Raw genomic sequence first — 14661 nt, 5'->3', positions numbered from 1 at the left:
AGGTAAGCGGTTAGTGGTAGCCTGAAAAGGAACAGAAGCTGTCGGCAAGTGTCATACTGGCCTATAGTGTTTGTTTTACAGACAAAATGCAGCCAGGTGTACCTCTGCGTACATATTTTGCACTCTTCAGAAATGTAGACCTGGGTACATATCCGCAATAAGCCTGTTTTGGATGAAGCTCAATGGCCGAGCATCTGCTTGATGTGTCCTGCCTAGGCAACACAGGCTCATTAGAAAAATATGTCCAGGGCTAGATTTTTGAGAACTGAAAAATATGTGCTCGCAGATACATAACTGCATTTATTTGTGTAAAACTAATGCTATGGAGCGGTACCAATGACTGCTTACCTCAGTATGGACAGACTGGTTTGCTCGGTATGAGAAATAGTGGCCGCAGTAATCTATTTAAGATTGTCAGAAATCTGCATGGCGCCCTCTAGTGGATTTATGAAAACAAAAACTGCAACAACATCTAGTCCAGGGTACAAATTTGTCAGCTCTCAAAAATGTAGCCTCGGGCACATATTTCCAATGAGACGGGGTTGGTTTTAGTGTACTGAAGACTTCATAACAACTTGCAATACATTCATCACACACATAGATAGGGACACTAAGTGAAAGGGAGTTTTGTGGATCATGATGTATGTTACATCTGTAAGTGTAAAACTCACACACACACACACACACACCAGCTTTCATTTCCTGAGTCAAGATGAAGCGCTGTCATACTCATTTCTCTCTCTCTCTCTCTCTCTCTCTCTCCCCCTGATGGAGTGTTTTATTAAGGCACTGTCTGATGCGTGTTCTGTATTGGCTCTGCTGGGTGGGTCAGTATATTGTCCAGACAGTGATGTTACTGTAAGACTGATGTGCAGAATATTTCACTGTTATGGTCTTTTATTGTCATCCATTTGTTAAAGTGACTGCCCACACGGGATAACGCATCTGTCTGTATTCATTCACACAGACCACCAATATTGCCTTGACTCGCTTTCAAACAGCAAGCAGCATTCAGGAGTACGTTAAATACCACGCAAAAACTGTAACACCGTCATTTTGTGTTGACAGTCATTTTATTTTATACTCTTTAAACAAATAGTAGATCTCATTAGTAGAGTACAGAGCATGGGAATACTGCAAGATTCATACACTAAAATACTTGACTGTAAATTGACTGGCTACTCATTGCATTACTTTAACAGCAAAGCACTGTACATGTATGTTCATTTACATTAAGTAAATGTCAGGTTGTTACACTATTTTTACAGCCAGTTACTGTATGATTTTTACATTAAATTGTTTTTAATGTAATTTTAATTGCATTAAATTACAGTCATATAATGTGACTTCACAATAGCAGTGTTCTCCCATAGAGTTAACTGTATTTTACTGTAACGTTATCATTAATGCATATCAAATTACTGTAATTTAGCATCAGATTACAGTTGATGTAGTTAGTTTAAGTCTTTTCTCAATATAATACTGAATGATCAGTCATGATCAGTCACTATGAAGTGACACTAATGTAATTTACTGTGAAAACTGAGACCGTTACGTGTTGCGAAATCCTTTTGTATATTTTCATGTTTTAATCTACAACAATATGTACATAAGTAATGCCCCTTGTGATTGATTCTGCCGAATACCTAAACCCAACAGCTACCGTAATAACTTTAATAAGCAGCAAATTTGGAGTTTATTGAAACAATAATAATTAATTAATAGTAAGAGTACCTTAAAATAAAGTGTGACAAAAATACTGTTGGCATCAGATTAAATGCAAAATTTGGCCTAAAAAATGCAAGAAAAAATATGCAGTGAAAGAATTTTACAGTAAAAAACGGTACCTAAAAAGGCATAAAAAGTGAAATGCCATGCGGGTAATTCTGGGAATTTATGGTTATTAACATATTAAGTAAACACACTGTTTTTACTTTTTACAGTTAAAATTACAGTCATTTTATTGGTGAGTTTTGCCCAAAAAAGAAGAAAAACTGTTCAAATCCATAACACTTTTTAGTTTAAGTAGCAATTCAAGCTAATACTGGCTTATCTCCTGCCTATTATTAAAGTATTAACTGTTTATTAGTACTTATGATCTTATTCTACATCCCAAATCCTACCTCAACCCTACTACCACCTTTATAACTATTAATAAGCAGAACATTTTTTATTTACTGAGGCAAAAGTCTTAGATAATGGTTAATTAATAGCCAGAATACTACCTTAAAATAAAGTGTGCCTAAATACTATTGGCATTTTGTCAAATCAAATAGGGTAATGCAACATTTGGATTAAAAAAATGACAAAAAATATGTCTTAAAAGATTTTACGATAAAATAAAAGCTCAATACCCTGCTGAAAAATCCAGCTTAAACCAGCCTAAGCTGGTTGGCTGGTTTTAGCTAGTCGACCAGGCTGGTTTAAGAGGGGTTTTGGCCACTTCCAGGCTGTTTTCCAGCCATTTCCAGCCTGGTCTTAGCTGGTCAGGCTGGGAGATGACCAGCTAAAACCAGCTTGAGCAGCCTAGCCAAGCTGGGAGTCCAGCCAAAACCAGCTATATCCAGCTTAAACCAGGCTGGTCAAGCTGGTTTTAGCTAGATTTGGCTGGTCATTTTCCAGCCAGGAAGTGGTCAAAACCCCTCTAAAACCAGCCAACCAGCCTAGGCTGGTTTAAGCTGGATTTTTCAGCAGGGTAATGACAACAAAAAAGCATAAAAAGTTAAATGTCATGCAGGGAATTCTGGGAAAGTCAATTTACAGGTATTAAACATACATACATACATACACATATATATAAACATATACATATAAATAAGCATACTATAAACATACTGTCAAGCTGTTTACAGATTTTTACTGTAGCTTTTTCACCGTTAAAATAATGTTTATTAGTACTTAGAGTACTTAATAGATCATATTCTACATCCCTAATCCTACTTAAAATAAATACTATCTTAATATCTAATAATAAGCAACTAATTTATCAAGGCAAAAATCTTAGATAATGGTAAATCAATAGCAAGAATAGTACCTCAAAATAAAGTAGGACCAAAACTCTATTGGCATTTTGTCAAATTAGGTAGGGTAAGCAAAAGTTTTGTGCCCGACGATCAGGTTGTCATGGTCCAGACCTCCGACCACCACCCATTCCACATTTACTGTTCTGATTTACCAGTCAATCTAGGTTCCTACTTTCACCTATGGTAATGAGCTTTGTGTCATGACCGAAAGGATAAGATCTCGAATACAAGCGGCTGAAAATAGTTCCTTCACTGGGTGGCAGGGCGCACCCTTGATAGGGTAAGGAGCTCTGTCACCCGGGAGGAGCTTGGAGTAGACCCGCTGCTCCTCCACATCCAGGGAAGTCAGCTGAGGTGGCTCGGGCATCTGTTCTGGGTGCCCCCTTGATGCCTACCTAGGGAGGTGTTCCAGGTATGTCGCAGGGGGAGGAGGCCTCGGAGAAGACTCAGGACATGCAGGAGAAACCATGTCTCTTGGGTGCCTGGAAATGCCACAGGATTCTCCCAGAGGAGCTGGCGGAAGTGTCTGAGAAGAGAGAAGTTTGGAGTTCTCTCCTGAGACCACTGCCCCCGCAACCCAGCCCTGAAAAAGCAGATGAAAATGAATGAATGCTAAATTTGGGCTAAAAATTACTAACTAGTTGCCCAACTACTTCCTTAATAACCATTAAGAAGCAACAAGTTAGGCGTTTATTAAAGAAAAAGTTATAGTCAATGGTTTGTTAATAGCATGAATTACCTTTCCCAGAGATGGGTTGCGGCTGGAAGGGCATCTGCTGCGTAAAAACGTGCCGGATAAGTTGGTGGTTCATTCCACGGTGGCGAACCCGGATTAATAAAGGGACTAAGCTGACAAGAAAATGAATGAATGAATAAAATGTTACCTTAAAATCTAATTTATCTAGCATGATATGAGTGTGTAACAGTAAAATCAGGCATTTTTCTAGTTTATTTTAGTCGACTAAAGTAGAAATGCATTGGTAGAAAGACATGGCTTGTGTGTTGTTATTGCTAGCAGTGTAGATGCTTGTCATGTGGATGTATTTGTAGATGATAGATCGTAATGGGGTTTGGATGTTATAGATGTGGATGATAATGTGCTTTAGCGGTGTACATGTTGTACCGTGATGTGAACACAGTATGATGGTAAAAAGTAGGACTCAGCATCTGTGTTGTATATAGGCTGTGAAATGTGTCGGCTCAGCTGTTTTGCTGTGATCTGTACAGCACACATGGGTATTATTGAGCTCGCCGTAGAGGAGACTGATGTCATGCACTGATATATGTCATGTGCTGGAGAAAAGCCTTGCGGAGGCTCCCAGAAACACCACTGCTTTTCATACAAAAGTACATTAGTGTTACAAAATATTTATTTTTAATATATATTTATTTAAATAATGGTTTTGTTCATAATGCAACATTTAATTTAGATGCAGTTATATATGCATTTATGAATTACCCATTGTTTTAAATAGATTAAATAAATGCTGTCAGTAAAAAAAAAAAAATTAAAAAGCATTTACTTTTGATACAATTATGTCATTATTTACTAATTACCTGTTATTTGAAATATATTTATTTTAAGAAATATTACACTGTAAAATGTATATGTAGCATTTAACTTTGATGTAATTATGTGACTATACATTTATTAATTACCTGTAATTTTTAATAAATTAATTTACATGAAAAAAAAAAAAAAAAAAAAAATATATATATATATATATATATATATATATATATATATATATATATATATATATATATATATATAAAATGTAATTTTGATGCGATTATGTTATTATTACAAATTAGTAATTAGTAAATGTATAATCACATAATCGCATCAAAATTAAATTATTTATATGGTTCTTACAGCTCAGTATTTATGTAAATGAATTTAGTAAAAATTACAGATAATTAATAATTGTTTAAATTAATTTATGGATTTAAATTAAGGATTTAAAACCATATAAATTTAATTTTGATGCAATTATTTGCTTATACATTTACTAATTTAGACATTTTAGATGGGTAGTTTAAAGTTATATTAAACTATATAAATATATAAATAAATATAAATATATAGAGTATAGCATTTAATTTTGATGCAGCTATGTCATAACACATTTACCAATTAACCATAATTTTAAATGGATTAAATTAAATAAATACTGCGCTGTTAAAAAAAAAAAAAATATATATATATATATATATATATATATATATATATATATATATATATATATATATATATATATATATATATTTAGTGCAATTATCTTATAATTTTACTAATTAGCTATAATTTTAAATAAATTAATTTAAAGAAACACTACACTGTAAAGCATTTAATTTTGATGCAATTATGTCATTATTTACTGATTACCTGTAATTTTAAATAGTCATTTAAAATTAAAATAAATAGATTAAAATAAATACTATAGTAAAAAAATATAAAGCATTTTGTCACAATCACCGGCGATCCAGCCTGTGCAGATCGCTGTAAAACATTACAACAACACTACACACCTGTCACTGAACTGGACTACATTTCCCATCATGTGCCACGTACACACCAGTTCCACATTACCACTGATTGCAAACACAGCTGACGCTCACTGATTACTGATTACTTGGACTACACCACACTTTCACATATACATTGCTGAGTCTTGTTAACTAAGTAAGCATTTTCCTTGTCTTGCTGTTTGTGATTTTGGACTCTTGTTGGTACTAATGGGCCCAAAGTGTGCTAAGAAAATATCCCCCACAGCATTACACCACCACCACCAGCCTGAACCATTGATACAAGGCAAGAAGGATCCATGCTTTCATGTTGTTGGCACCAACAACCATGCCACGTTCAAAGTCACTAAAATCCCCTTTCTTCTCCATTCTGATGCTTGCTTTGACCTGCAGTAAATCAACTTGACCATGTCTAAATGCCTAAATGCATTAAGCTCTCTTGTGTGATTGGCAGATTAGAAATTTGCATTAACTTGCAGTTGGACTGCTGTACCTAATAAAGTGGCCGGTGAGCGTATATTCTGCTGCAATTTAAAAGCATTAATAAAGGCGAGAACAAGAGAGAAAATCATGAACCACAAAATACAAACAAATGTAATGTTAGTTTACAGCTATTTCAACAGTACAACTGAGTTAAAGTAAATCTGTTCTTCTTGCTTTGTCCTCAGGTCCGCTGTCAGGAGAATTTCATCCTGTGTTTGATTGCTGAAGATATATCGCATGCTTTCCCTCTGAATTATTTAAGGGTAAAGCGCCTCACATCTTCAGCGTAAAGAAAGCCAGCAGATGCAGGTAAGGCTCTGAGGACTGTTTCCAACCTTGATGATTCATGAATCTGGAGGTTTAATTACTGTAGGATTCGCTCATAAGCAAATTTAAGGCCTAATATGAACAGTAAAGGCAGGTTTAATTAGGAGCTCCTGCAAATATCTGCCTTCATGGCCACAGGCTGTTTTTATACTCACTTCTAGAGGACTCAGGAAAATCCCAGCAGTAAATATCAATTCTCAACATGCTCTTAAACCCTGTGGCTGTTATCATTTTCATATTAATGACGTGTGTGGGGTTTAAATCTGCCCATTGCACAGCAGAACAAAATAATCTAAATCATGGGGATTGCTGAAATTGAATGCTTGTGAACTGTGGAGAGTGGTTTTGTATGTGACCCTGGACCCTTCTTTTGCCTTTTTCAATACAAGTGTATTGAAATCTGCTGGAAGAGTAGAAATCTGAAACCGTCAATATCTTAAAATGGTAACACTTTATAATAACTACACACTATGAACCATTTATTAAGCATTAGCATCTAGTGAATTCATTATTTGTAAAGCATTAACTCTACATTAATAAACGTTAGTAAGCAGTTTATAACTGCAGCTACAAATGCTGTATTCTTGACTTACAACCACATGTATAATGTGCTTAATAATTGTACTTTCATACTTTGTTAATGATTTATTTTTCAGTAAATGAAGTATTTCATTATTAGCAAACCATTTATTTAAGCATAGTTGTTGGTTTTTTAAGATAATTCAGAATGAGTTAGCAAATGATTAATAAACTATTGAAATCAACATTTATAATTCTTGTTATTCAGGCATGTACCAGTAGTTAATTTATATGTTAATAAATGCTTTATTAACTCAACTTCGTCCAGTTTTGTGACCTAATCTAAAGTGAGGACTATTTATGCTTTATAAATGCCTTATAAATGACAAATAAAGGCTCAGTTAAATTCTAAAAAGGAAAAAAGTACAAAAACAACATTATTCATTTGAAGATACGCAAATCAAACTTTATCAAATGAAAAGAAAATCTGTGCAACCTGATCTAAAATAAAATTACGGTACAGTTTAAACATTGCATCTTATTATATTGTTAAATGATTAAATTGTTGTTGTTTTATCCAGTTTTGTCGTATTTCGACACTCCTTTTATTCAGCAATGTTTAATATTTACATTTAATTTTGCTTTTTATATAAGATTGGATTGCAAAGATTATTGTTCATTTGATACCAAGCCTTTAATTATCATTTATAGGGAGTTATAAAGCATAAATAGTCCTCACTTTAGATTAGGTCACAAAACTGCATGAAGTTGAGTTAATAAAGCATTTGTTAACATACATAGTAACCATTAATATATGCCTAAATAATATGATGTATAAACCTGGACTTCAGTAGTTTTATTAATCATTTACTAACTCATTCTGAATTATCTTAAAAACCTCCAACTATTCTTAAATACAAACAGTTTGTAAATAATGCAATACTTCATTTAACTAAATCATTAACAAAGCATGAAAGTACAATTATTAAGCACATTATACATGTGGTTGTAAGTCAAGAATACAGCATTTGTAGCTGCAGTTATGAACTGCCTACTTATGTTATTTAATGTAGAGTTAATGCTTTACTAATAATAAATTCACTAGATGCTAATGCTTAATAAATGGTTCATAGTGTGTAGTTATTATAAAGTGTTACCCTTAAAATGACTAAAAATGGAGTCATCTTTAATATTTTTTACAAACATTTCCAAGAATAGTAATAACTGTTTATTTCTAGGCATATAGCACAAAGCTGAAACGGGCCGCACAGAGGAGAGCACAGAGAGGCTCTTTAAGCTCAGTACAGATGAAGTCCATTTGGCTGATTTGATCCTGCGGTGTGCTTTGATGTGTGTGTCCTGCTCTTCCTCATTTGCTCCTCATAAGGACAGGCTAATTTCCTTTCATGTGTGTGACTGTAATCTGTCACGTTCACACACACACATGCACACTGAGTGCTACTGATAGATGGCCTGCAAGCTCAGTGTCGCAGACAAATCCAAGGCACTCTGTGTGTGTCTCATTAGGGGTAACGTCACTAAACAGTTGAAGTCACAATTATTGTTATTGTCTTTGTCAAATATTTCCCAAATGATGGTGAACAGAGTCAGGAGTTTTTCACAGTATTTCCTCTAATATTTGTTCTTCTGGAGAAAGTCTTATTTGTTTTATTTCGGCTAGAGTAAAAGCAGTTTTTAATTGTCAATATTATTAGCCACCTTAGACAATATTGGATTGTCTCCAGAACAAACTATTATGTTTAGCTCTCAAAGCACTTTCTGCATATAGATCCTGCCTGTAATCACTGTAAATCCAACCCAACCACTCATGCACATATGTTTTGGTCTTGTATAAAGCTTAATTGCATTTGGGACACTATTTTTAAAACTAAATCAGGTTTTTTGGGGTATATATATCTCCCCTTGCCCACTGATTGCCATTTTTGGAATTTTGCCCACGTCATATACAGTTGAAGTCAGAATTATTAGCCCCCCTGAATTATTACCCCCCCTGTTTATTTTTTCTCAAATTTCTGTTTAACGGCGAGAAGATTTTTCAACACATTTCTAATCATAATAGTTTTAATAACTCATTTCTACTAACTGATTTATTTTATCTTTTACATGATTACAGTAAATATTATTAGACTAGATATTCTTCAAGACACTATTCAGCTTAAAGTGACATTTAAAGGCTTAACCAGGGTAATTAGGTCAACTAGGCAGGTTAGGGTAATTAGGCAAGTTATTTAGTAATTTAAAAAAGTACTCTCATTTTGCATGCTATCTTCTTCAAATTTGAAATATAAACTCATGAAACACTTGGCTTGCAAGACATATTTTTTCTAGGACATTACATAAATGTTTTCCTGTGTTTCTATGGAAAACAAATATTGAACACAATACCTTTTTTCTTCTTCATAATGTATACATCTTTATATTTTTTTTACATGTAACTTCACCTTTTACCAGAGTAAAGCTCAATGTGTCTTCATTCCAATTATACCTAATTTGTCTTAGTTTACTTGAGTTAGGAACTGTTACTATTTAAAATTAAGTAGGTGTAAATCCCCAAAAGTATGTGCTGGCTAACAGGTTAAGAAAATTTGGGACCCATTTAGGAAATATATCCAAGAACATGCTTTATTGTCAACTGCAGACCAAGTCCTCCTTTCAGCAAATTGATTCTTTTTGTTTCCTAAGTGAAAAGTAGCGTGTATTGTGTGATTGTACAATGGTAGTTTTTGTTAAGCCCTATCATTCATTCATTCATTTTCTTTTTGGCTTAGTCCCTTTATTTATGCACAGTCACCACAGCGGAATGAACCGCCAACTTATCCAGAACGTTTTTACGTAGAGTTTGCCATCTCTGGGAAACGCCACATTATCATTTACCTTTTTATTTGTTGGTATGTTTTTTTTTTTTGTTAGTTTTTTCTTATTATATGCACATAAGTTAATACTATCTGTACTTTTTGAAATATAATTTTGTTTTGTCTTTTTTTTTATTGAATTTTGCAACACAATCTCACGGCAATTCGTAACTTTTTGATTTAGTGGCTAATTTGTATGAATTCGTACAATCTAATTCATACAATTTAGTACGATTTGCTCATCACCCAATGACGGTTTGGTGCCACGCCTCCTTTTTAAAATCTTACATTTTCGTACAACTGAACTCGTACGAATTAACCACTAAACAGACAAAACGTAAAATACTTGTGTTTTCTTGTGAGATCAGGGTGATAATTTGCCATAAAAGTCATTAAAAAAACGTTAAAAAACTATTATGTTTAGAAATGTGCTAAAAACATCTCTTCGTTAAACAGAAACTGGGGGAAAATTATTCAGATGGGCTTATAAATCTGACTTCAACTGTACGTATGTTTCAGCTTTTTATTTTAATAAACTGTGTAAGTAGAGGCGCACAGCTTGCTTGTTGCGAACACATGGAAAGTGTCTTATTTGTTGGGTCCACTAGGCGGCAACACTCACAGATGGGCGATCTGTTCAAATCTATTTAAAGACTATGAAGACGTATCTATAAATTCAACTGCAGACAGATGTGGAAACAGTGTGGATACTGTTCAAATCCATGAAGTGGGTCATATGCTTTATAAGACATCCTATCCACTAGATCACAGGTGTCAAACTCCCAAACTGGACGGCCGTAGCTCTACAGAGTTTAGTTTCAATTCTAATAAACACACCTGATCAAACTACTCGAGTCCTTCAGGCTTGTTTGATACCTACAGATAGGTGTGTTGAAGCAGGGCTGGAAATAAACTGTGCAGGGCTGCGGCACCCCTGCACTAAATGAAACCTTGAAACATGCACACAAGAAAATGTAAGCAGCAAGTAATAATATTGTCAAATTTCACTATGAATATAAAGATTTTCTTTTAAAAATGTATATTTTATTTATGCGAAAGCTGAAATTTAAGCATAATTTAGTGTCACTTGATACTTCAGAAATCATATTAATAGTAAGAGAAGACAAATGTTGAGCATGCTCCTTCAGTCTTGAGGTATCAGAGGTCAAGCAAGCAACTTTTAATATAATAGTTGCGGCAAGTAAAACAGAAATAAAGATGTTAGATGGAAATATACAGTACGCCTGATCTAATGTGCTCACAGTTCAGATGCAATAAGCAAAAAGCATGTAGAACAGCGACAGGACGACTTGTGAACATCCTTTTGTAATTCACACATACACTCATACTGTCTCAGTCCCAGTGGTGGGCCTCGTCTTAACGACTGTTTCTCTTTCAGTAAGTTTGCTGCCCGCGGGCCTCCCGAAACGCTTCATTATTCTCCTCTCTTCTGTTTCCTGTTATTGATACACTCGAGATTTCTCCGCTCCATTGATCCCATGCAGCTCTCGGATTAAATGAAACAACAGTGTGTGATGAGAACAAACCCAGAGCTGCCCGAGGACCTCGCCGACTAAATCAACACGATCAAACATCTATTCCGATCTATAAATAAAATGACTAGGGCTTAGGCAAGACGTTGATTTAGTGTGCATCTGCCAATACTGAATGAAGCCAAGTAGACTGCGTGTCTTCTGAATCCAGCGACTCGTTGGAAATACGTGCCTGAGCCTGCATTTTTGTGAAATACATTTCCACGTGTTGGATTTGTTGCATGTTTCTGATCACAAACCCACTAGAGGGCGCTGTCTACAATTTCGCAAATCTGAAAAACATTCTTTGGGGTATGTTTAGCAGTTTGTTTCAGATCAGCTGGTGAACCATTGAGCTAAAATAAACCCTTCCCCAAACCCAACTGATAGTGTCTTTAGAAGCAGACGCAAGAAAAACGCACATCAACACATAGTTGTGCCTTGATTTTACATCGATCTTACATCTTTTTGTGAAAGCGTGCTTCACCAGACTTGAAATCGAGGATCCTGCATCACAAGTACAACACCGTGAGCTATGGACGCACTTATTGGGATGCACAGCAGCACACGATTATCTTTATACATGAAACATTAAAGGATTAAAATGTCAACGTTTAGTACAGCGTACATGAAAGTTGTCAAAATGTATATAGATAGGTGATGCAAACGTATTCATTAAAGCAGTGTTTCCCAACACTGTTCCCAAAGGCACACCAACAGCACATGTTTTGTACGTCTCCCTTATCGGACCCATTAACTGCAGGTTTTGGAGCCTTTTCTAAAGCTCTGAGGAGCTGATTTAGGTGTGTTTGATTTAGGAAAAGGTTGAAAATGTGTACTGTTGGTGTGCCTTCTGAAATAGGATTGGGAAATACTGCATTACACATCATAGACATCAACAAAGCAGCGTTGTCTCTCAAATGCTTTCAGCGCTAGAATCATTTCTAAAGGGCACCTACTGTATGCCCTATGAAAAATCTACCTTTCAAGCTGTTTGGACAGACATGTGTGTAAGTACAGTGTATTGACCGTCATATTGGGGTGGTATAAACACACACAGTCCTTTTTTTTCAAATTTAACAACATAAAAACGGTGGACCAATTGGATCGGTTTTCAGATCGACCGCAACTTTACGTAGGAGTGCGTTTTTTTTTTTGTTGTTTTTTTTTCTTTTCTCCACCCACCAATGTTGATTGACAGCTGCGCGCATTAACATGTCTCCATAGTAATGCATAAAATCATATCGAAAAGACAGGACGAGCGCAAAGCAACCGGGACTAAAAGGTCTGTTCAGTTTGCTAGGATCATCAATCATCATGAGACGTGATCAAGAGTGAGTTTTACAAGTTTAACATGTTTTAAAACGTGTGCACGAGTGTAATGAAGTACAGCCATTCACTTCAGATTCACTTCATCAGCACAGCCTCGTGTCTCTCTCACTGTCTCTGTGTGTGTGTGTGTTTGCGCTATGTATGTGGGTGTGTGTGTCTGCGTGTCTATGCTTTGTATGTGCATAAGTGTCTGCGCTACGTGTCTGTGTTATGTGTGTCTGCCTGCGTGTCTACGCTATGTATGTGCGTAAGTGTCTGCGCTACGTCAGTGCTATGTGTGTGTATGTCTGCGTATGTGCACTGTGTGTGCGTGAACTCAAACTCATTGTTGCAACTCCACAAAAAATGCATCAAATACTGATTGATCGGTAAAGCTCTTACTGTAGTATTTTTCACAAACGTTACGTGAGATCTGCTTCCTGAGGCAGCCGAGGGCGTGTTGAGGCATGTTGCTGACAGGCACGTGGGAACGGTGGGCAGGGATGACTCGCCTTAAAGGCTCAGTGCAAAAAAAAAACAGCAACAACCCTTTCCCAGCTATAATACAGACATTTCAAACAGCTCTAATAAATTCTCTGATGGGTGTTTTGAGCTGAAACTTTACAGACATATTCTGGGGACACAAAAGACTTATAATAAATATGAAAAAAGGGGTAACCTATGTGCCCTTAAATGATAAATTCTGCTTTTGTAGCTTCCAGATCTGCCTCCTGTACATGAAATACGCAACTTTGAACGAGTGACCTGAGTGCCTGCCAGCAAAACCATATGTATGCATTATAAATGTGGAGCGTAATCGTGCAAACCTTCATTGTTGGTAATGGTTATGCTTATCAACCACAAGGGGGAGTCACTAGAGAAAGCTGATGTGGAAAGAACTGCGCAATAATGATCCTTTATGCATCTTTATTGTGGCTGTCTGGAATACTCGATTCTGATTGGTCAGTCACAACATTCAACTAATCCAATTTCAAACACTGAAACTAATATTACAGATTCAACCGGCTGCTTTAATGTCAGTGAACACATTCACATGCATATGCTTGTATATTAATATGCTTTTTTTGACTGTTTGGCGCCATTTTGTGACTGAATAATACAATCCAAGCTCATTCTGGAAATGTAGCCGGAGGTAGGTATGGCCGCATTTAGTTTATTTTTTTTGAGCGAACGCTGTGGGGCGGTGTGACGCCGCTCCTCTCCTCCTCTTCGCGCTCGCCGGCAGACGGCTCACCTTCGTGTGGAGGGCTTTCCAGCTGTAACCAGTTTGTCTGCTTAGCTCGCAGCATTACGTAGGCGGAACGGAGGCCCGGAGGAGGAGGAGCCGGCCACGGGGATGACCGGGATCAAGTCCGGGGAAGAGCGGTTCCAGAAATCAGGTAAGATGAAAAACAGAATCCAAAAAATAAGGGCGAGAACGCGGCGAGATCCGAAAACGCGGTCAAAATTAAAGACAAGGGCTTATGCTTTTTTTTCTGGACGGCTTTTGCAAACCGTCGCTTGGGTTTAGGGGAGGAGGAAGAGGAGGGTGGCCGGGTTGGCCGATTGGCCGGCCGCCCAGTTGATTGTTCAGTTGTTCAGCCAGTCAGTCGGACGGACGGTGGCTCCACAGCGGCCTCCGGCGGCTTTTCACACGAGAACAGCGCGGGCGCGAACGGCGCGCGCTCCCAAAAAGAGTTCGAGACGCGAAAAAGCGCGAACATTAGCAAAAAAACAAAAACTGCTCAAATACGTACCTCCTGGGACGTATTTCGCGGTCTGCAAAAACGTCTGCGGGGCTACGTTTTCACAATGAGCCCGGATTGGAATAATACGTTGGTTAGTGTATGATCCATTTAGCCATTTTCAAACTATTATGGCTCAAAACAATGTTTTGTGTCTCATTTTTATGTTTTGTTCAGCCTGATCTCACGAGGAAACGTAAGTATTTTACGTTTTGGCAGTTTATTGGCTAATTCGTACGAAATCGTACGAGTTGAGTCATACGAAAATGTACGATTTTAAAAAGGAAGCGTGGCACCTAACCCCACCCCTAAACCCAAC

The 14661-nt window shown here is 36.5% G+C and overlaps 1 long non-coding RNA gene across 1 annotated transcript in view; it reads left to right on the top strand.

Moving 5' to 3' along the window:
• LOC147835199 (uncharacterized) overlaps nucleotides 1-14661 on the top strand; it is a 47566-nt gene that overhangs the window by 13483 nt on the left and 19422 nt on the right. The window contains exon 2 of the long non-coding RNA XR_015499126.1: nucleotides 6164-6344. This is a non-coding gene — a long non-coding RNA (uncharacterized LOC147835199). The remainder of the gene's footprint in view (nucleotides 1-6163; nucleotides 6345-14661) is intronic.

The sequence above is a fragment of the Danio rerio genome, chromosome 9 (genome assembly GCF_052040795.2).
Source record: "Danio rerio strain M-AB ecotype USA chromosome 9, GRCz13ab, whole genome shotgun sequence".
NCBI classification, from domain to species: domain Eukaryota; kingdom Metazoa; phylum Chordata; class Actinopteri; order Cypriniformes; family Danionidae; genus Danio; species Danio rerio.
Note: the sequence above shows the minus strand (reverse complement) of the source record. Positions and strands in the feature narration are given on the sequence as shown.